Source organism: Muntiacus reevesi, chromosome X (genome assembly GCF_963930625.1).
Source record: "Muntiacus reevesi chromosome X, mMunRee1.1, whole genome shotgun sequence".
Lineage (NCBI taxonomy): Eukaryota > Metazoa > Chordata > Mammalia > Artiodactyla > Cervidae > Muntiacus > Muntiacus reevesi.
This window is the reverse complement of record NC_089271.1, coordinates 55223527-55247106: the sequence shown is the minus strand read 5'-3', so window position 1 is coordinate 55247106 and position 23580 is coordinate 55223527. Positions and strand designations below refer to the sequence as shown.

Genomic DNA, 23580 nt, shown 5'->3' with positions numbered 1-23580 from the left:
TTCTTTGAACTCTCTTTAACATGATTTTTTAAAAAAAACAAAACACTGAAACATCTCCAAAAAACTATCAATGTCAGCACTTGAACTGGTTTCTCCATTATTCCACTAGAGAATTTAAGGATAAAATATTATTAATTTTGTATTCTTAAAGTTTTCTCATAGGTATAGGATTGAATATATTCATGTACCACACAATCTGAAAGCATTATTTTTAAAGATATACTTCTGGAAAGAAAGTACAAAATGATTAACATTGGGAGGCCACAGGGAAGAGAACTGGGGAGTAGAGGTGAGAGTAAGATGTTTTAGTGCCTACTCTTTCACACATCTGAATTTCCACATTTATCAATGTGTCATCTCTCCAAAAAGTTTAAATTAAAAGTTAAGATAAAGGGGGAAAAGTTTTTATTTGCTCTGAGCTCTATGGGATGGTGGGGGTGAGAAAAGGAAAAGATATTAGATACTGGAGTGATTAAGGGCCCAATTTTATGGAACAGGTGAAGCCTGTATCTAAATAGAGACCTAAATAATCAATAATTTAGACACAGAGAGAAATTTCCTATGTAGGAAGCTTTAAGAAAACTCTAGTTAAACATGAGTTGTGGAAGATATACAGATATACATTTGAGTTGGCAATAAGGGGCCTGCTGTCATTAAGAGGAAAGTTTAATTATCATGTGCTACATAATAGGTAATAACTGCAATTTTATTTCATAAGGCTAGTACAAGATAAATGTCATAGTTTAGGTAATGAAATCTGTCAGTAGCACCTAAAATGAACTTGTCAAAAAATGGAAATAATTATCCCATTAAGAACAGAATAATCCAACCAGGATACAATATGGACTTGTTTTGTGGTGACATAGGTGGGACTTAAAAGGGGGGGGGGCATTTAAATAATACTTTCAAAAAGAGAAAAAAGAGGAATTGCAGAGTGAAGAATATTGGAGAACAATATCTGATTTGGGCAATGATGATTCCCATTAATAATATATTTAGAAGGAAGGAATTGCACAGCTGTGAGAAATGTCACTCTACACAGGTAAATTTTGGTACTAAGGTACAGTCCTAATGCAAGGACTAAAGGGATCACTATGAGTCAGTAGAATAGGAAAATAAAACGTGTTCAGAATGGATGGGAAACTCCCTTAAGGAAGGGAAGAGCAGAGGACAGTAGACAGGGCCCTTCAGCTAGAGGGAATGGAAGGGGAAAAGTTTGTAAAAAGAAAACAAGGTACTCACCAACAAGGAAAACACAAAATATCTACAGATACAAATGGATAGAACAATAAGAACAAGCACTTCACAGAATGGAATCACACGTGGATGACAGATACAATTAGCATTCAAAGTAGCTGATTATAAGAGAAATTGAAACACCACAAAGTTAGCAGCTGAGGATGAGGTATAGGGTGATGAGCAAGAGTATAGGAGCTGATGTCAGAGTTGAGATAGGTAAAACAAAATGAGGCTGGTGTTAGATGACATTGAGAAGCTGGAGAGGAAACAGGGATTGGCAGGAGCAAGGGCGGAATTGTTCTTTTGAAAGGAAGCAGAACTATGAAATCCAAATACATAAGGTCAGAAGGTATGGTCGGGGAGGGGGGGGACAGGTCAAAAGCAGCACAAAATAGTAGGAAGGAAAAAAATAACTAAGAAAGCAAGGTCCTGAGACGGTAGTGTGGCATATGGTCTAGACTACAGGGATGGGGGGAGAAGGGCAGGACACTCTCCTGCCAGAAAGCCAAAGAAGACAATGGGTACTGGCAAGGGTCATACCAGGAGATGGCATTTAAGTATTAAAGGGGCTTCTGTCAACTCTGCCTAAGCAATTCTAAAAGTTCAGAGACACTTTTTTACAGAAACAGTTTACAGTTTTTAATGAATCTGTAAATCATAAAGCTCTCATTTCCAAATAAAAACAAATTCCAGATCATGTAATGTTTATAGTGACTAGTTTATCTACACATATATACAGGTTCAGTTGTAAGATGTTAACTAAAATTCTGTGACAAATATGTTTTTTCTTAAATACCAAGAACATTAGAGAATTAATGCAGAGTCCTAAGGATAATCTAGTAGTCACTAAGTTAAGTCTTCACTTAAGAGGCTGTTATTTCTAGCAGAGGCAAACATCAAACACTGGAATCTTTGATTGCTACTGTAATAGCTAGCTTGCAAACAAGAAGCCAACCATATTAAGAATGTTTCAAGTGAACAACTTGCAAACCCCAGGGATGGACAAACCCTCAGAATGCATTAACAACCATAGCAACTGCACAGGCTCTTCTGAAATGAGACCTCTCAAAGCAGTATAGTTCAAAATAAAAGATTTTAAAAATTGGCATAGGCACAATTTTCCCATCAATTTGTGTAAGGGACGTGTTTGAGCCTGTACAAGAGCAAAAGGAGGCTTATTAGAACACAATCCTGGAAGAAACAGGAACAGGAGCAGGTACAGCTAACTCTTTTGACAGTGAGACTTTGAATAATAAACTTAAGTGTTTTGGAATAATTTAAAAAGCACATAATACAACTGCAAACTGGATGGAATCATGTCATGCAAAATGTTTAAAAGCTGTGGGATCTCAAGTCAAATAAAAATTGAGAACATATGGGAATTGGACTGATTTGGACTACTGCAAGCAATGGCTCAGAGGCTGGGTTGTTCCTTAAGACTTAAAATAATTAAGTGAAAGTGAAAGTCGCTCAGTCATGTCCAACTCTTTTCGATTCCATGGACTATGCAGTACATGGAATTCTCTAGGCCAGAATACTGGAGTGGGTAGCCTTTCCCTTCTCCAGGGGATCTTCCCAACCCAGGGATCAAACCCAGGTCTCCCGAATTGCAGGCGGATTCTTTACCAGCTGAGCCACAAGGGAAGCCCCAAAATAATTAAAGCAAATACATTAAGCACTACAAGTTCAATCTGTACCCTTCAAAGAGTGTTTCATAATAATATACTAGAAATGACTATGGGTGTCTTTGCGTTTTGCATCTGGGAAATATTATCTGGGGAGATGGAACCATTACTGCATTGCTAAATTATGTATGTGTGATGCTAATTATTGAAAGACAAGAATTCAGGAGAAATTCATTGGACCTTATAAGAAAAAACTCAATTAAAAATTAACTATCAGGCCTCCAGAGAGCTACTCCTTGGGCTTGGACTGAGTAAGACTTCATAAGTTTTGTTTTATTTTTTTTAGTTGTTCTGTCATGTCCCACTCTTTGTGACCCCATGGACTGTAGCCTGCCATGCTTCTCTGTCCATGGAATTTTCCAGGCAAGAATACTGGAGTGGGTTGCCATTTCTTTAGGAACTACAAAGTAGTACTTAAATAAGTAATCATTTGAAAGAGTAAGCAACAAAGATAACCTAACAATTTATAAAAGTAACCTATGAGTAACAGAGAACTTCTTCACAATTGCTACTCAAGAAATGTGCTATAACCATTGGTAAAACATATTTAAAGGTTTTTTTCTCCAACATGTACATTGCACTTTGTAAAAAATTGTGGTACAGTTGCTTTACAATGTCGTATTAGTTTCCTCTGTACAACAAACTGAATCAGCTATATGTATACATATATTCCCTTCCTTTTGGACCTCGCTTCCACAGCCTCCCCCCAATCCCATCCATCTAGGTCATCACAGAGCACCGAGCTGAGCTCCCTGTGCTATAGAGTAGGTTCTTTGCACTGACTTTTATTTTTTTTATTCCCTCCTCCCCCAGTGTTAACTTTATTATACGGCTTTCCTCCTTACACCTAGTTGACACCTGCAATATCTGTTAACAAAAACCTTAGTTTACAAAGATAGGAGGGGACAGACAGTATTGTACCATAAGCTATCGTAGTGGAGGTCCCTTCAAACAGTAGACATATTTGTGCTGTCAGAAGAGAACATGATGTTTCTGATCCTTGCAGCTGTTGGAAGAGAGGTATCAGGTGGTGCAAAGATGCCTTAGAATGGTAAACTTTCTCTCTGGTTTTTCAACTATTTTCAATCCGATAAAGATAAATGGTCTCTTTTTCTTTCTTTTCTAAATTTATTTATTTTAATTGGAGGCTAATTACTTTACAACACTGTAGTGGTTTTTGCCAAACATTGACATGATTCAGCCACGGGCGAATATGTGTTCCCCATCCAGAATCCCCCTCCCACCTCCCTCCCCATCCCATCCCCCAGGGTCATCCCAGTGCACCAGCCCTGAGCACCCTGTCTCATGCATCGAACCTGGACTGGTGATCCGCTTCACATATGACAATATACACGTTTCAACACTACCCTCTCAAATCATCCCACCCTCGCCTTCTCCCACAGAGTCCAAAAGACTGTTCTTTACATCTGTGTCTCTTTTGCTGTCTCGCATATAGCGTCATCATTACCATCTTTCTAAATTCCATATATATGCATTAGTATACTGTATTGGTGTTTTTCTTTCTGACTTGCTTCACTCTGTATAATAACCTCTAGTTTCATCCACCTCATTAAAAATGATTCAAATGCATTCTTTTTAATGGCTGAGTAATATTCCATTCTGTATATGTACCACATATCCATTCGTCTGCTGATGGACATCTAGGTAGCTTCCATGTCCTGGCTATTGTAAACAGTGCTGCAATGAACACTGCACATGTACAATGTTCACGTGTCTCTTTCACGGGGTACACGTGTCTCTTTCAATTCTGGTTTCCTCGGTGTGTATGCCCAGCAGTGGGACTGCTGGGTCATATAGCAGGTCTATTTCCAGTTTTTTAAGGAATCTCCACACTTGTCTCCCTAGTGGCTGTGCTAGTTCACATTCCCATCAACAATGTAAGAGGGTTCCTTTTTCTCGGCATCCTCCCCAGCATTTATTGTTTGTAGACTTTTGGATAGCAGCCATTCTGACTGGCATGAGATGGTACCTTATTGTGGATTTGATTTTCACTTCTCTGATAATGAGTGATGTTGAGCATCTTTTCATGTGTTTGTTAGCCAGCTGTATGTCTTCTTTGGAGCAATGTCTGTTTAGTTTTTTGGCCCATGTTTTGATTGGGTCATTTAGTTTTCTGGAATTGAGCTGCAGGAGCTGCTTGTATATCTTTAATTAATTCTTTGTCAATTGCTTAGTTTGCTATTATTTTCTCCCATTCTGAAGGCTGCACTGATTTTTAAAATTCACCCTACGGTAATTTTCCTAACTGCTTTATTTTGCTATTATACGGACTTGCTAGATATTTAGGTGGCCGCCCACTGCCCAGACAAAGGTAGAAATTACAATGGAGATAATCAGAAAAATGTGCTGTTATTATAAAAGGGAAAGTGCAAGGATTTTTAAAAATGGAATTTTCCCTGTTACTGAAAGAGATCTCCCTTTTCTTAGAGTATTTCCTTGAGAAAACTGGTATTTGTAAATGTTTCCTCTGCCACATACATGTATATTAAAATATATGTAAATCTTTTAAACAGTTATATAAGCCTTCTGTCAGCATTATAACCCAGGAATGTTTTTCTTAAGGACCTGGGATTTTCTTAACGGTCTTCTTAAGGGCCACCTCACTGACATGCAAACATTAAGGAAGATGGTACCCTATCTCCCTGTCACCTTATCCTAGGTGTCTGGCTCTAAGCTGGAACTCTCTGATTGTCATAGAAAAAAGAGAAGTTCAATTTTGCCTTTGGATAAAGGCAATTAACTAGCACAGATAGCCACTGCCATTATCAGCTGAACTTAGGATGAACTATAAAAGAATGTAGGACAAATCATCCTGTGAATTCCTCTTGCATGAGGACTTGATAAATTATCATGTGTCTTGAAAACCAGCATGTAATGGACTCTATATGCTCTGTCACAGAAAGGGATGAATGAGATTTCCTTCTGTCTCTGCAGTCTCTTTAGCTAACGGCTTGGGATGCACACTGTGGTCTGCTTTGATGCTTGTGCGCTGTGCTGTGTTTAGTCTCTCAGTTGTGTCCAACTCTGTGTGACCCCATAGACTGCAGCCCACTAGGCCCCTCTGTCCATGGGAATCTCCAGGCAAGAATACTGGAGTGAGATGCCATGCCCTCCCAGGGGATCTTCCCAACCCAGGGATCGAACCCAGGTCTCCCATATTGCAGGCAGATTCTTTACCATCTGAGCCACCAGGGAAGCCTAAGAATACTGCAGTGCGTAGCCTATTTCTTCTCTGGGGGACTTCCCCACTCAGGAATCGAACTGGGGTCTGCTGCACTGCAGGTGGATTCTTTACCAGTTGAGCTACCCAGGAAGCCCTGCTTTGATGCTTATTCAATAACAAAACCATTTTCTTTCTATTTTCTATTTGAAGAGATTTCATGGGTTGCCAAGAGCTTTGAATTTTTTTCCCCTAAAATGCAAACATGCTGATTATGGCTACTGAGTTTTCTGCAACTATAAAGTATCTCATCACTGACTCAGGGGTCTCATGGTCTCTGTCAACATACTTGAAACTGTGGCACACCAGCGTGTTAGCTTAAAATCTCCGCCCCTTCACAGTTCTTCACACCAAGCACCATGACCAGTTGGCATTCACATGGCAAGACCTTCCATACACGCTGGCAGTGCTTTCCCAGGGGTAATGAGAGCACCATCAGTAAGTGGATCAGACTTTAGCAAGACTGACTCTACCCTCTGCTGTCCAAACTTCTCACTGTATAGATGAGGTGTTGGTTAGCCAGTCAGAAGCCTTAGTCTCATTGGCTCCACCCATAGTATTATCATGCCTTTGCCACATCAGAGGTGGCTGGTAAACCCTGACAAAATGCAAATAAAGTGTCTGGGACCTCTGGATGGACTCATGATGCTCCATTCCTCTTGCAGTCAAAGAACACCTACCTCTTTGAACCTTACACAAAAAAAGGAAGTCCAGCACCATCCTGGGATCTTTGGGAAAAGGAGACAGTATGTGCCTTGCCTGGACATTCTACTAGATCCTTCATATTTGCTAAACTGCGATGTCCTTTGAGTGGGGCCAAACCAATGGGCCAGTGTAGAATGCTATCCGGCATGCTGTGGCACATTCTCTGCTCTCTACCTTCAGGGTCCTCAAAGCCTCAATGACCCTGCTGAGTTACCAGTCTGGGTAACTGATGGTGTTGCCTGTTGGGGCCAGTAGCGAAGGGAAGCCCATCTGGAAAAGCTCCCTAAGGTACCAGCTTTTCTTCTTCCTTACACAGCTACTACCTACACCCCTTATGAAAAGCAGTTATTAGTTTTCTACTGGGCCCTTGTCCAAACTGAACACCTGACCCATGAAGGCCATCTAGCCTGATAGTCCCATCTGGGGGTAGGTCAATTCAGACTCGATGACTGACAAGGTGGGAAGGACCCAACAAGCCTCCATTTGTCAAACGGAAAGAGTACATTTAAGAGCACAGCTGGCCCGGCTCCAGCAGCATCTTGGCTTCAGAGGAAAATGGGACAGCTATCCCTTTGGGGGAAATTTTATTTCCCACTCTGCCAACCATAGAGCAAGGCTGCTGGGCTTTCTGCGGCACTTGATTCATAGACGATTCCTCAAATGCCTGAACCTGATCCACTAACCACTGGGCTTAGCTGGAATCTAACATTCTACTCTGGGCTCTGTGGCTCTTCAACCTTAGCAGAACTGAGAATAGATGTGAGCGCTCCCTTCAGCAGGCAGAACTCAAGGCTATTCTTATAATTCTGGCCAATACTCCCTTTGATAATCTACTGACTCTGAAGCTGCAGCCAATGTCCAGTTGTTCAGTCTCCCACTTGGAAGACTACCGGCTGGGAGGTTGGATGGCCCTCCTTAGTATGGTGAGTCATGGAAACAAATCGAGGCTGCTAACTGAATGGTCTGGGTCACCTATGCAGGTCTCATGGTAAGGGTCCATTCTCTGATGCCACTGACTAGAATCATACTGTTGATGGAGCTCTCAGGGCCCAGATCACTGCTATTGCTTTTCTGCATCCATCATTACGTGGACATGGCAACAAACACATCCATCATCACAGACTGGGTACAAATTACAAGACTATACCTTTCTGATGCAAAAGTTACCATGGCCAGCCAAAGTGTGACTCCTTCTAAAAAATGGTCTATTGGGATGAGGAAGAGCACATTGCATGAATTGTGGGCCTGTCTGCTCCTGGCACACAGCATCGCATCTCAAGAACCCATTCTCAGGGATTTCACTGTATGCTGTTGCATACAACTGTTGATATTTTTTCACGTTGAAGTGTTGCTATTTCAGTCTGCTCAGCTGACGCCAGCCACTCCACTGTGGCCCTTAGAATTAATCGGTGTCAGGTATTCAGCATCCTGGACTATTTATTTGCAGCCTGAGAGTGGTACGCCTTTTACTGCAAAAGTCATGTAATGATAGGCTGATAGTCAAGGTATCTGATGGACTTCCACACTCACTACCATCCACTGGCATCTGGTATGGTCAAGCACTGGAACAGCCTCCTCAAACATGGACTCAAATTAGGAACTGATCAATCAAACCTATGTAGTAAGAGCCCTAAAAACAATAATTGGTACCCTCAGGAGAAAATATGGCAGCCCAGAGAGTTCAGTGTGACTAAATGCTGCCTTAGGGGATACTAGAAATGCATAAAAGCAACACAGTGCAAATGCCAGTGGTAAAACAACACAGGCCAGAATAGACCTCTGATTCAGAGGGTTCCTGTTAAGGGGAACACAGGAGGAAGTTCAGCATCCATAAATCCAGAGCCTTGCTGGGGGCAAGCCCCTTGAGCTTTTTATCAGTTAAACATAAAAACTGATAATCAGTTTTTATCAGTTAAAGATATAGCTAGTTGATGAGAGAAAGTTCTTCTTTATAGAAACATTCCAGCCAATAAATCCAGAAGGAATGACAGAATTAGAACATCATGATTTAGTAACTCCTAGTGAATTAATGATCTAGGCAATGATAAAAATCAATCATCAGATAAAAAACTAATGAGGAACCTAATAAACAATGGATCAGGCTAACCACCTCTAATATCACAGAAAGAATCAACCAAACATTTCCTAAAAATTTTCAGATAATTCTTTGGCGGACTCTCCAGGATGAGATTACAAAGAGGCTTTTACTTTCTATGTATTATTAAGCACTTTTTGCAATAATAATGATCATTGGAAAAATAAAATTTATATGTTTAAAAAAATTTTAAATGGACTCCAAAGGATTTCAGAGTCTACCACCCTTACCTGCTTTTGGTTCATATACCCTATTATGGCAGTTGGGTCAATGAATATGGCTGGAAAGGAATCAGCTCTTTTCAGCTACTCCCTGGGTAGTTAATTAAGATCAGGGGTTACAGGGACATATTTTGACAATGTGGGATCCTCTGTTGAACATCCTGGGTATAATCTTTCTTTCACCAAGTGACCTAGACCAGCCTGGCTGCTAACCCTCTGGATGGCAGCCCAGCCAGCAGTGGGGGAGCCTGAGAGACTGAAATTTAATTCTGGTTCAGCTACCTGGATTCTCCCGTTCGATTACTACTTGGTTCAGTACACTGCTTACTATGTCCCCCTACAGCGACCCACACAGGCCAAAGTACACAACCTAACGGATCTCTGTGAATTCATGAAAAATGTCCTTGTCTCTCTTGTACATGATCCATTCAGATAAAAGGTCTGGTAAGTAGTAGGAGAAAATTGGGGGGTTAGGTGAATTCGTAGCTACTAGAATGGGCCATAATGATTTTGTGTTAGTAGAAGACGAGCAACAACACAGAACCTGAAGAGGAAACACCTTAGACCTCAGAAGTACAGGAAAGTGAAAGGCATTAATGATCTTTGCCTTTCAGAACCACCCCCTGGAGCCTTCACAAAGAAGGATAATCAGAGACTCAGCCCACCTATTTATTAGAATCAACTATAAATGCAAAGGAATTAGAATCATATAGACTATGACCATTAGATCAATAGACGAGAATAAGGTTTATAAACACACAGACAATTATATATTATAATGTGTGTATATATGATGAAGTGTGGCATGTTAGTGGGGAAACTATAGGTTATTCAACAAATAGTGATGGGACAAATGTGTAACCATGTTGAAGAAAATGAAGACTGATCCCCAGCTAAGACTTTTCAACAACCATCAAAAATCCAGACGGTCACAGAAGTAAAAGCAAAACCAAAGACATGAAAGCACTAAAAAGAAAATGCACAGGACTTTCCCGGTAGTCTGGTGGTTAAGATGCCCTGCTCTCAATTCACGGGGCACAGGTTTGATCCCTGGTCAGGGAACTAAGATCCTGCATTCCACATGGCATGATCCCCCCCAAAAGAAAGACAGAAGGAAAAAAAAAGAAAATTGCAGGAATTTTATTTTTAAATATAGATGAGCAATAGGGAAGGCCATCTACTTATGGCACAAAACTTGGGAGGACACAAAAGATTGATAAGCACAATTTTGTCAATCGCATGAGAAAACGTCAGAATTTTTCTTTTAAAAGACAATTGAGAAGTTGAGGGAAAATATTTGGGACACACATAAAAGACAAAGAGCCACTGTCTTTAAATATATAAATAGCAACAACCTAATAGAAAAATGGGCAAAGGAAATTTAAAATCAGCTTAGAAAAAATAATATAAATGGGTCTTTAAACACAATTACATGTATTCAACATCAGTCATGATACAAGACACGTAAATTAGATCTGTAGTAAGATACCATGTTTTAACCTATTACATGGGCCAAAAAGAAAAATATGATAAGACGCTGTTCTGTCTTGAGTATGCTGAAAACAGGCATTCTTATACAATTGAAAAAACCCACAAAGAAGGTCATTTTGCTCTATACATCAAAAATCAACCCAGGGATGGAACCCAGGCCTCCTGCATTGCAGGTGGATTCATTACCATCTGAGCCACCAGGGAAGCCTGGAAATGTCTTAAATGTCTATTAACAGGGGGCTGGTTACATTGTGATATATCCATATAATTGAATAAGGTTCATTCTTGAAAAGAATAAGGCAACTTCTTACATCTATTTATTCAATTATCTATACATTTAATTATCACTAAGACTTATTAATAAATGAGAAAAGTGTTAGAAGTTTAGGAATGGATACAGCAGTGTGTGTGTGTGTGTGTGTGTGTGTGTGTGTGTGTGTGTGTATGTGTGTGTGTGTGTGTGTGTGTGTGTGTGTGTGTCTTTGTAGCTGTCCTTCGAAAGGGTATATGGGAGATTAAGGTCAAAATTGGAGGGCATGTATTCTCCTTCAAAAGATTTTTTACAAAATACAATATTCACACAAAAATCCAGCAACCTAAATATTTGGCCTAACTAATTATTCAAGGCAAATACCTACCTAATTCCCACTCTGGTCTGGAAACAGAACATTGCCAGCTCTTTGCCCAGGAGCCTCCTCATGCCTGAGGTCAAAGAGTTGGACACGACTGGGCGACTGAACAACAACAACCTGGTACACTAGCCAAGGATTTCTCTTGGGTATTTTCGAGAAGAGTTTCTTCATATGGTCTACAGATGCTTTGATGAAGAAAGCTAAAATGTTTTCCAAAGAGACTGCACCAGTTTACACTCCCACCAGCAGTCTATGGACTGCTCATATGAGCCAATACATCAGCAACTATATGTGCTGAGATGACTCTATGAGCTACTGATACAAACCCTTATCCTTGCTAACAGTTGTCACTGTCAGGCTTCTTAATTATAGCCATTCTGGGGGAGGTAGGGTAGGATTACATCGTGGTTTCACTTTTGCATTTCCCTGATTTCCCTGAATTTCCCTGAGTACCGTCTCAGGTGTTACTAGCCATTTGGATTTCTTCCTTTGCCACACACCTATTCAAATAACCCCTCTGACTACAGGGTCATCTGCTTTTTCTTACTGTTTACTGTTCTTTATGCATCCTGGGTACAAGTCCTCTCTTGTCTGTCTCTTCTTCCACTCTGTGGCTTGTGATTTTCTTTTCAATGGAAATAAGTTATCATAGAAGTCAGGAGAGTAATTACCTTTGGAAGTAAGGAAATTCTGGAATGCTAACAATGGACATTTTCTAGACCTACACAGTGAAAAATTACTGAGCCGTACGTGTCTGTTTTGCACACTTTTCTGTACATATGTTATATTTCACAACAAAAATATTTTTTAAAAGATAGGCTGAATCTAGGACCCACTAACTCCATCCCTATGTATAGAGTCAAGAGAGGGTGGACACACAGACATGACATGAACAAAAATATTCATGGCAGCATGGTTTATAACTCGCATTCTATTTTACCAAAAGATTTAAAATTACCAAAAACTGATAAGAATTTCTTTTATGGGATACCTTTCCTGAACTAAAAAAAGAAAAAATAATAGTGTGCACTCAACTGTTTTTACTTACATAAAGAAATTCATGCAGAGAAAACTAACTTGGTTATATGTATTAAAGAGAGGTAAACAGCGAGTTCCCTGGTGGTCCAGTGGTTAAGACTCTATGCTTCCACTGCAGGGGGCATGGGTTCAATCCCTGGTCAGGGGACAAAGATCCCACATGTCCCATAGTGCAGCCAAAAACTAAATAAAAATAAAAAAGAGAGTGAATAGATAGGAAAAAGATAAGAGAATTTAGACTGCATATAGCTTTTCATATTTTAAAATGTTATATATATTTAAAATTTTTATTTTTCACTGGGAAGACCCAGAGGAATCGGGTGGAGAGGGAGGTGGGAGGGGGGATCGGGATGGGGAATACATGTAACTCCACGGCTGATTCATGTCAAAGTATGACAAAACCCACTGAACTGTTGTGAAGTAATTAGCCTCCAACTAATAAAAATAAATGAAAAAAAATTTTTATTTTTGAGCCATCTGACTATATTATCATTTAAAAATAAAGTTTGAAAACTATTACTAATATAAGAATGATAAGATACTAAACAAAAATTCTGAAAAGAAAAAGAGCTATTTAAAACAAAAACATGGGCTTCCCTGGTGGCTCAGTGGTAAAGAATTCACCTGCCATTGCAGGAGACATGCGTTCAATCCCCGGTCCAGGAAGATTCCACATGCCACAAAGCAACTAGGCCCTTATTCCACAACTATTGAGCCTGTGATCTAGAGCCCAGGAACTCAGCTACTGAAGCCCATGCACCCTAGATCCCCTCCTCCACAGCAAGAGAAGCCACTGCAATGACAAGCCCGAGCACTGCAAGTAGAGAGTAGCCCCCACTCACTGCAACTACAGAAAGCCCTCGTGAAGCAACAAAGACCCAACACAGCCTAAACAAACAAATAAATAAAATTATATATATAAAAAACATATGTATAGTTGTTATCATAGTAGAGGCCATCTTGGGCTTCCGCACTGACCCTGCCTAGGGCTATACTGTGTAGTAAGTCTCTTCTCTGTCACCAAGGGCTTTGTATGGATAGTTAATAGATATTGCTTAATGATCATTAGATCTTGTGGCCTCTAGGCTCTATTAGTCTTTAAATAATAATGAAGACCTTCACTGAGGTATTCCCAGTGCCCATAAGACTACTTGCCCATTCATAAATCTTGACTTAGGAATGCACGTACCCCACCCAGACCCTGGGTTAACTGTGAAATTGTCCCAGTCATCCCTCAGCTGTGTAGGAGGCAGTTGTGAATACTTCTGGTTCATCGACCCTCTGATCCCACCCTGTGAGTAAGTTACCTATAACTATAAACTGATTCATTGATTATATGGAGTTGCCTGCCTCATTTTTCAGTCTCAAGATACCATCCCAGTATCTTTGACTATCCCTCCATCTTTGAAAAATATAGAATAGCATTAATGAGAGACAAAGAAGATGATTTGGGAGATAAAGTTAAAAAAAAAAACTTTTAGGAAGGAGAGCAAAAGAGAAAGAAATGGAAATCAGCAAAGCAAAGAATTTAAAATATGGAGGATCAACAACTGAAATAAGAGATTTTTTGAAAAGCAGAAAAAAATGTGTGTATGAGTGGGAAAAGGACTAGACTGGAAACAGATTTGTAAAATTCTACACAAAAATGATTTCCAACCTAGAATTCTACACTCAGTCAAAAAGATAAATTTATTATCAGGTCAAATAAACATATTTCCATGGTATTTATTACCTTTTTATTTCTATAAATGTATTTACACAGTTAAATATATATTACATAAATACATTTTACATGACATTTTCAGATATGCAAAGCTTCGTAAAGTTCACTTGTCATGCATCCATTTTCAAGGACATACTGAAGGATGTATCCCACCCCCCAAATTAGGGGGTAAACCAAGAAGGAGGAAGACACAGGATCTAGGAAACAGGGAAGAAAAAACTGGATTCTCAGAGAAGGGAATCTGATACAAGACAGAGGTAAAAAGGATTTCCTGATAGATGGTGAAGAGTAGACACCAAAATCATAGCTGTGCATGAACGTGAGACAGCAACCAGACAAGCCTTCAGCAAGTCAACAAGGTCCAGGAGAGATTTTTTCAAAGAGAAGACACTGATACCCAGAGTTGAGATAGCACTCCCCGCTACTACTTGCTGTGTTAACTTAGGCCAGATAGTTTTTCTCTATGCCCCAGTTTCCCCTTGGAGAAGGAAATGTCAATCCACTCCAGCATTCTTGCCTGGAAAATTTCATGGAGAGAGGAGCCTGGGGGGCTATAGTCCATGGAGCTTCAAAGAGTTGGATACGACTCAGCAACTAAACAACAAACAACAGTTTCCCCTTATATAAAATGAGAATAAAAATGGTACCTACTTCTCCAGATTGTAACAAAGATGAGTTAGTTGATGTAGTGTGTGTTTAACAGTGCTGGGCTCATAGTAAACATGGTATGAGTATTTATAAGGAATGTCACTATGTGTGTGTCTGACTCTTTGCAACCCCATGGGCTGTAGCCCACCAGGCTCCTCTGTCCATGGGATTCTCAAGGCAAGAATACTGCAGTGGGTTGCTAGTCCCTTCTCCAGGGGATCTTCCTGACCAAGGAATTGAACCTGAGTCTCACATTACAGGCAGATTCTTTAATGTCTATGTCTGAACATACAGAGAGGAGATTTAAATAACTAGAAAGAATTTGGAGTTGAATTATTGATATGTATATAGTAAAGCAAAGAAATGATCAATCCATTGAAAAATAGTTAATTCCAGGGAAAAGTAAAAGTTGTGAAGAAACAGTAAGCATGGATACTACACGACTCAACTATAAACAGTCACAATAATAAACACGATAGATCTAATCAGAACAGTGATAGGTAGAGGCAAATGTGTATATGAGTGGAGGTGCGTGGAAAAGCTAAATCTCTACCTTCCATAGTGGAAAGTCAATAGATAATGTTCAAAACTAAAAAGAAATCCATTAAAAAGTTTAAGAGAGCTTGCTTTTAGGGAGCTGGAATCTGGGAGAAACAAATCAGGGAAGAGTCATTGTTTTAAGAAGACTTTGAGAACTATTTGGCACCTTTTGTCACTTATAACTGAACTAGAAGCCAATTTCAAATTACAAAGTGGCAAAAAATATTTACAGAAATATTGGGTTGACCACAAAGTTCATTTGGGTTTTTTCCATAACATTGTACAGAAAACCCCAAACAAACTTTTTGGCCAACCCAATATATAAGAATGATAAAAGGTTATTAACCTTACTCTTCAAAAAAACTCTGTAAAAATCCCGCTGGGCTTTACCCCCCGGTTCTCTTGCTGACAACTCTGCTCTTCCCAGGAACCCGAGGTCAGGTGGGAACCTGTGGACTTAACCACAGCAGCTGATGCTGGAAATGGAAGATCCTGCAGCCTTCACGACAGGGTCTGTCCCAAGGGCTAAGCAGAGATTCCAAGAAACCTGGAAAGACAGTGTTCACGTGGTCAGTTATTCTGCATTCAGCCCACAAGTGCTTCCTGAGAGCACCAGAGAATTGTTATGGCATGGCATACTGTGGAGTAGACAGTTACATCAACCTATTCAACCTATTGAACCTATTCACATCGACCTATTCAGGTCATTCATCAAAAGGGAATATGAGTGTGACCATGAGACTTAGACTAAAACTAACAAAAGCTTCATTTCTAGCTCTGTCATCCTTTAGCTATATGGATATGAAAATGTTTCTTCAGGTTTTCTTTTCCCTAAAACAAATCAAAAATATTTATTTCAAGGGACTGTGAGAATTAAATGAGTTGATGTTTTTAAGAAACTCAGCAACAGACTGGCCCAGATAAATATTTAATTTCATATTAGCCAGTACGGTTATTACAAGGAATCCTGTAATATGAAGAAGGAGGTATCTCATTTAATGTGTACACCAATCACATTATTTATGTATTGCTATTATTATTATTATCTCACAGTATGCATATAGAAACAGAGGTTTAGTGATGTTAAATTGAAGTCCGTCTACCTGGCTTCAAAGCTCACGTTCTCAATGGTATACCACATGGTACCTTATATGTGGGAGGTTCAAAATAGACATGGTTTTATTATTAAACAGATGTTGAAAACATTATAATTTGGAAAAAAATGTTAAGTAAAGTTTCTTAAGACAGAAGATATATGCCATAAGGAAATTACTAACAGTCTTGGACTAAAATTTTTAATTACCACAAAAACATGCAGAGGGAGAAACTGTTTCTCCCGTTGAGGGAACTAGGGAGGGGAAGGTGTCTCCCTGTCCAAGCTGAGGTACAATTTCATTATGATCAACTAATCCAGGCACTACAGATTTAGTCATCCTTGTTGGGAAAGGGAAAGTACCACATAAAATGAGGAGGAACTTAAAAAAATGTAAGTTAAGAAACAAGATGAAAAAGAAACAAGAAAGTAAACAAAATAAAAAGTAAAATAAAATGAAAAGTATGAATAGGTCAAATTTTAAACACGTAAAGATGACGTTGTGTCAGAGAAAGAGAGACTATGCTTTCTTTTCTTATGCTTATAGAACTTTTTACACAATTCTATCAAATAACATGGCCAGAAAAAAACCTGGTAGATGTCTGAAATGTTGGGAATGGACATCTTATAGTATAAGATGTTATACTATCGTATATACTTATATACTATACATAAGTATATATATAGTATAAAAGCATATAGTATATACGATGTTATCTTCTAGTATAAGATGTTCAACGTCATTATGCCTTAGGAAATACAATCAAAACCAAAAATGTTCTGTTCATTAGCAAACCATTTCATATACACCAGGATGGCTAAAAAAAAGGCAGTAACTGACATTGGTGAGATGTGAATAAATTTGAGCTCTCAGACATTACTGGTAAAATTTTAAAATAGTACAGCCACTCTGAAAAATAGATTGGGCAGTTCCTCAAAATGCTTCCCATATACAGTCATCGTATGACCCAGCAGTTCTACTCCTAGTTATCTACCAAGAGAAATGAAAGGCCATGTCCACTCCAGAACTTGTGCACAAATATTCACAGCAGTATTAGTCATAGTAGCCAAAAAGAGGAAACCACTTAAATGTCGACCAACTGATAAACAGATAAACAAAATTTGGTGTGTGCATACAATGGAATATTATTTGGCAATAAAAAAGAAGTACCAATACATGCTGTAACATAAATGAACCTTGAAATCATCATCGTAAGGGAAAGAAGTCAGTCGCAAAAGACCACATATTTTGTGATTCCATATATAGGAAATGTCCAGGATAGGCAAACACATGAGACAGAAAACTGATTAGAATTTCCCTAGGGCTGGGGATGTAGGGTGGCATGAATGATGAATGTCTGCTAATGCGTGAAAAGTTTCTTTCTGGGGTATTGAAAACGTTCTAAAATTATACTGTGGTGTTGACTAAACAATTCTGTGAGATGTACTAAAAATCACGAACCGTACACTTTAAATTGATGAATTTTAAGGTATTGAATATATATATAGTATGTCTCTTTTATATAACTAAATAAATAAATCTGCTTTAAAAGAAAAAGAAAGTGAAAGTTGCTCAGTCATGTCCAACTCTTTGTGACCATGTGGACTATCCAGTCCATGGAATTCTCCAGGCCAGAGTGGGTAGCCTTTCCCTTCTCCAGGGGATCTCCCCAACCCAGGGATCAAACCCAGGTCTCCCACATTGCAGGCAGATTCTTTACCCGCCGAGCCACAAGGGAAAAAGAAAAAAGAAAAGGAGCACTTTCCTAAATAACCCAGGATCAAAGTCAGAAATCAATACAAAGGCTACACAATTTTTACCAGAAGTCATGGAACATGCTAAAGTTGTATACAGAGTGAGATGTATATATTTTAATGGCTTTATTTTTAATTAAAAATAAATATAACAGGTGAAGATGGCATCACCTGGAGCCTGAGCAGTTGCATGAGGGTATCAAAGACCATGGCCATGGACAAACTAAGAGGGCAGAAGCCCAAGAATGTATTCCATAGAGCCAGTCAAAAAACTGTAAGGTAAAAAATATAGCAAAACCAGTTACCACTAATTTAAAGAAAATAAATATTGTGAGAGATGAAAAATCTAATAGACTGGGAAAATCTTCTGTAGGTATACAAAAGGAACTTGCACATTTCTCAAAAAGTTTTTATCTTCAATCTCTATAGAAACAGCTGATTTTTCAGCAGTGTCATAAAAATGAACCAGTTAGCAGTGGTGAAGCTACAAGATTAATGGCTCAGCTGTAATACACTGGTGATGTATCAAATTGCCCCCAAAGACCAACAAAGTAAATATTCTATACAAATAAATAGATAAAACAAAAGAGAGATACATGTGTCTTTTTCAACCCTGGTTTCCTCAGGGTATATGAGGTGGATGAACCTAGAACCTATCATACAGAGGGAAGTGAGTCAGAAAGAGAAAGATAAATATCGTATTCTAACGCATACATACAGAATCTAGAAAAATGGTTCTGAAGAATTTATTTACAGGGAAACAATGGAGAAACAGACATAGAGAACAGACTTAAGGACATGGGGAAAGGGGAGGAGAGGGTGAGATGTATGGAAAGAGTAACATGGAAACTTACACTACCATATGTAAAATAGATAGCCGATGGGAATTTGCTGTGTGGCTCAGGAAACTCAAACAGGGGCTCTGTATCAACTTAGAGAGGTGGGATGGGGAGGGAGATGGGAGGGAGGTTCAAAAGGGAGGAGATGCATGTATACCTATCTATGACTGATTCATGTTGAGGTTTGACAGAAAACAAGAAAATTCTATAAAGCAATTACCCGTCAATAAAATAATAAATAAAAAATGAACAAGAATAAAAGAGAGCTAAATATTCACTCTGAAACATAGAAAAAAAAAAAACAAAATTAAGCAACCCCCCCAAAAGGAAAACAGTAATTAAGAAAAACCTTAAATAAATCAAATGAATATAATAGGAGTTTAAAGAAAACAAAGAGCTGGTCCTTTAAAACGACCAATGTCACAGATAACTCCCTAGCAAATGAGATAAAGAAGAGTTAAACAACATATATATTCTCTCTCTCTCTCTCTCTCTCTCACACACACACACACACACACACACACACACATACACGCACATATATACAGAGAGAGAAGACAGAATGAGAATCATTCCCAGATAAGGCAGTGTTTCAAAGTAGTTATTGTAGGATATTATGCATAAATGTATAGCAACATAGTTTATATTGATGTGAAACAGGTGCTTCCCTAGCAAAATTTAAATTTACAAACTTAATACAGGAAAATACAGATGGAACAGAATAATGAATGTGGGAGAGACCGGGGGGCGGGGCGGGGAAATGACATAACAACAAATACAAATAGAAAGACTCAAAGTTAAAAAGAAAAGGCACGGTCCACAGATCTCAGGGCCTAAGGAACAACTGTAGTGAGTTCTCTGGATTTCCTTTTCCCTTGCATGTATCACAAACAGGCCACTAGAGAAGCTTATAACTCAAAACCATCAATAGGCACAGACAACAAAGCTCTAAGAAAAGCCTGCACCCCTTAATCAAAGGGCCAAGAAAAGAGTCCTAACTGAGCATATCCATCCAACTCCAGTCAAACACTAATAGAACACGCATTCTCTTCAAGCACCTATGTGACACTCTCCAGGGTCATAAAACAAACCTTAACAAATTGAAATCATACAGCTTATGTTCTCTGATTATAATAGCATCAAACTAGAAATCAATAACAGGTAACAGGAAAGTTGCCAAACTGTGGAAATTAAACAATACATTTCTATATAACCCATGGATCAAAGAGGAAGTCTCAAGGGAAATTAAAAAGTAATGAATGAAAATGAAAATACAACATATCACAATTTGGGATGCAGATAAAGCAGTGTTGAAAGGTAAATTTATAATCCTAAATGTTTACATCAGAAAAGAATTAAGGTATTAAATCAATAAGGTAAGCTCCCACCATAAGATACTAGAAAAAGAAGAGCAAAGAAAACCCAAAGCAATCAGAAGGAAGCAAGTAATAAATGTAAGAGTGGAAATCAATAAAATTGAAAATAGAGAAAAATCAATGAAACTAAAAGCTGGTTTGTTGAAAAGACAATGAAATTGGTAATCCTCTAGCAAGACTGACAAAGATAAAAAGAGAGAAGACACAAATTACCAATATCAGAAATGAAACAGGAGATGTAACTATAGATTCTGTAGTCATTGAAAGTAAGGGAATATCACACACCACTTTATGCACATAAATTCAACAACATGGATGAAATAGTCCAATTTTCTCACAAAACATAGACTCCTACAATTTACCCACTATTAAATATGTAGGTACTCTGAACAGACACTAAATAGATAACCTGAACAGTTATTTAACTACTGCAGAAATTGAAGCCATAATCAAAAGCTTCCAAAAGGAAATCTCCAGGCCCAGATGGTTTCACTGGAGAATTCTACTGAACATTAAAAGAAAAAATATCATTTACATAATCTCTTTCAGAAAATAGAAGAGGAGAGAACACTTCCTAACTCAGTTACTGAGATAAGTATTATCCTAATACTAAAACCAAAGACAGGACAGAAAAAGAAAACTACAGACCAATGTCTATCACAAACTTGGACATAAAAATCCTCAAAAAAGCATTATTTAATAATTCCTGCAATATTAAAAAAAAGAATTATACACCACAGGCAAGTGAAGTTTATTCCAGGAATGTAAGGCTGGTTCAATATTCAAAAATCAGTAAGGGGATTCCCCCACATTAACAGGCTAAAGAAGAAAAATCACATAAATTCATACGGTATTGACAAAATTCAACATATGTTCATGATAAAAGCAGACAGACACATAGACAAATGGAACATAACAACGAATCTAGAAGTAGCTGCACAAAAGCATGGCAAATTTATTCTTGACAAAGGTACAAAAGGAGTCAGTGAAGAAACTGCAGTCTTTTTAACAAACAGTGCTTAAGTAACTGAACATCAAATATATGCACCTCCATCTAAGACTCACCACTTCAAACAAAACAACTCAAATTGTGTCATGAACAGCGGAAGAAGAAATGAATAAAATCATTATCACAGTGAAAACTTAATCTCTCCTTTCTCTTTAAGAGAAGAAACAAAAGAGTAAAAATTTTGTACAACACAATTGATAGCTAAACAACTAAATATTATTTTCGAATTATACATGGAACATTCATTAAAAATTCACCAAGGACTAAGCCATGAGTCCCCTCAGATTTCAAGAAATGAGCTTCATGCAGACATTTTTCTAACCAAAGAAAACTTAGAAGTCTAGTAAAAAGATAAACTTTTGTAAAATGAAAGCGCACTTCTAAATAATTCATGGACCAAAAAAAAAAAAAAATCCACTCTTAGAAAACACTTAGAATATAAAGCACCGAACCCTGTGGGTCTCAGAGTGAACTTTAAGATCTTAACATTGATATGAGAAAAGAGGAAAGCCTGAAAAATAAGCGAATCATTCAGCTACATTCAGACAGTCGACTCCATCACTGACCAGGCAGAATTCCCCAACACTCACCCTCCCCGGGTCCCCTTTACCTTCACACCGCTCGGACACAGAGCACCGCGATCCTCTTCACAACAACTCTGAAACCGCGACTGAAAACCGCAGCCGCTTCCGGTCACCACCCCTAGCACCGCCCCTTCTCGGGGCTTGGGTGGGAGATTCACACGCGAAGGGGCGTGGCTCTGCACAGGCGCAAAACCACGTTGGAAGCCACAATCAACCAACAGTCAACATCGCCTGTTACGGAGTCGGTGTTTCTGGGCATTCCGTGCCCCTCGGCAGCGTTGTCAGGCGGGGAACGTGGCCGCGCCAGAGTTGCGATTCCCTGTGGGGCACGCCATGTTGGAGGAGTGTCCATTCCGTACGGAGGATGGGGACGCGTCTACTCACGTTGCGGAGCGGTGGCCCTGTCTCACCGGCGGTGGGGAGCAAGAATGGGGGCGTTTCTCTGGCGGGCTTCTTGGAGAAAGGGTCTTTGGCTCTGAACTCTATGGATCTGTGTAATGATGTTCAGAGAAGCTGAGAGGCCTCTGGAAAGACATAGAGATGCCAGTGGCTATTATCTCCAGGCAGATAACAGGGGATGAGAAGTCGGACTGCTTGCAGGCTCCTCCTGGAACATACCACGAGGGGCGAAAGGGAAGAAATCAGGGACCTACAGGCCCTCCTAGGATGTAGCACTGGAGGAAAAGGGGAAGGAGTCAGTGTACGCTTCCCCTCTGCTGGGCTTGTGGGGTTGGCTGTGGGATTTGGATGCTCCCAAATCGACATGATCGACATACCCACTCCAGCCACTCCAGCTAAAAGAAGTTTATACCAATGTTTAAAAAATTTTCCCTTCCTCTAATACAATATGTCAATAAAAATATTTTAGGAAAAATTGCTTTTATTTTTTCATAAAATAAAATGTATATAGTAATAGTGCCCTTACTTTGCAAACGTAGCTTTAAGACAAGACCGCTTCTGCCCTTTAACCTGCTTGTTGCCCCTTGTCACTTCCAGTAAGGAAATCCTGGAGATGCCCTTGCCCTCTGGGAGATGTCACTGGGGCAGATGAAGAAGAAGTCATGCTGCCTTTCTCCTGGGAATGCCTACGTATTTTTCAAAATCAAGTTCCAATATCTCCTTCATGGAATCCTCCTGACAGAGGTAGAGGGCTCTGTATCCCACTTCAGGCCCTTCTGAATCCTCAGGTATGGAAGATGTTTGGAGGAGCTCAGGTGTGAACTTGCTGGATACTCCATCTGGGCCTCGGTTTAACAATATGGAATATAAGGGTGTCCTATTCCAATTAGCCTAAGAACATCTGGGATTAATCTGTAGTCTGACAAATTTATCAGTCAGTGAGGGAGACCACACACCAGAGGAACCATGGAGTGGTTCACTAAACAAAAGAAAAAATGGAGTTATGAAATTCTGAGGAATGGTGAAGTTCAGATGAAATGTGAATGAAGCAGTGTTTTGGTAAACTCAAAGCAAAGCAGGGCTGTATGTGGACTATAAAGTGAATTCAGAATCCTGTTTCCTTGGAAACCATAAAGTTAAGATAGATACGGAATTTTCTATCTAGATACCCCCTGTCTCTGCACTGGGGTTGGAAACCTTAGCTGCTCTTTTGTGTGTAAGTGACTTAAAATCTTCAGCAAGAGTGGGATGTTTTATCTATACTGAT

At 39.2% G+C, this 23580-nt stretch overlaps 1 long non-coding RNA gene and 1 pseudogene across 1 annotated transcript in view; one reads left to right on the top strand and one right to left on the bottom strand.

Moving 5' to 3' along the window:
- Positions 1-22019, bottom strand: part of LOC136153763 (uncharacterized) — a 45048-nt gene extending 23029 nt beyond the window's left edge. The window contains exon 1 of the long non-coding RNA XR_010660428.1: positions 21941-22019. This is a non-coding gene — a long non-coding RNA (uncharacterized lncRNA). The remainder of the gene's footprint in view (positions 1-21940) is intronic.
- On the top strand, positions 18315-18616 carry LOC136154807 (ribosomal biogenesis factor-like; annotated as a pseudogene).
- Positions 22020-23580: the final 1561 nt, after the last annotated feature.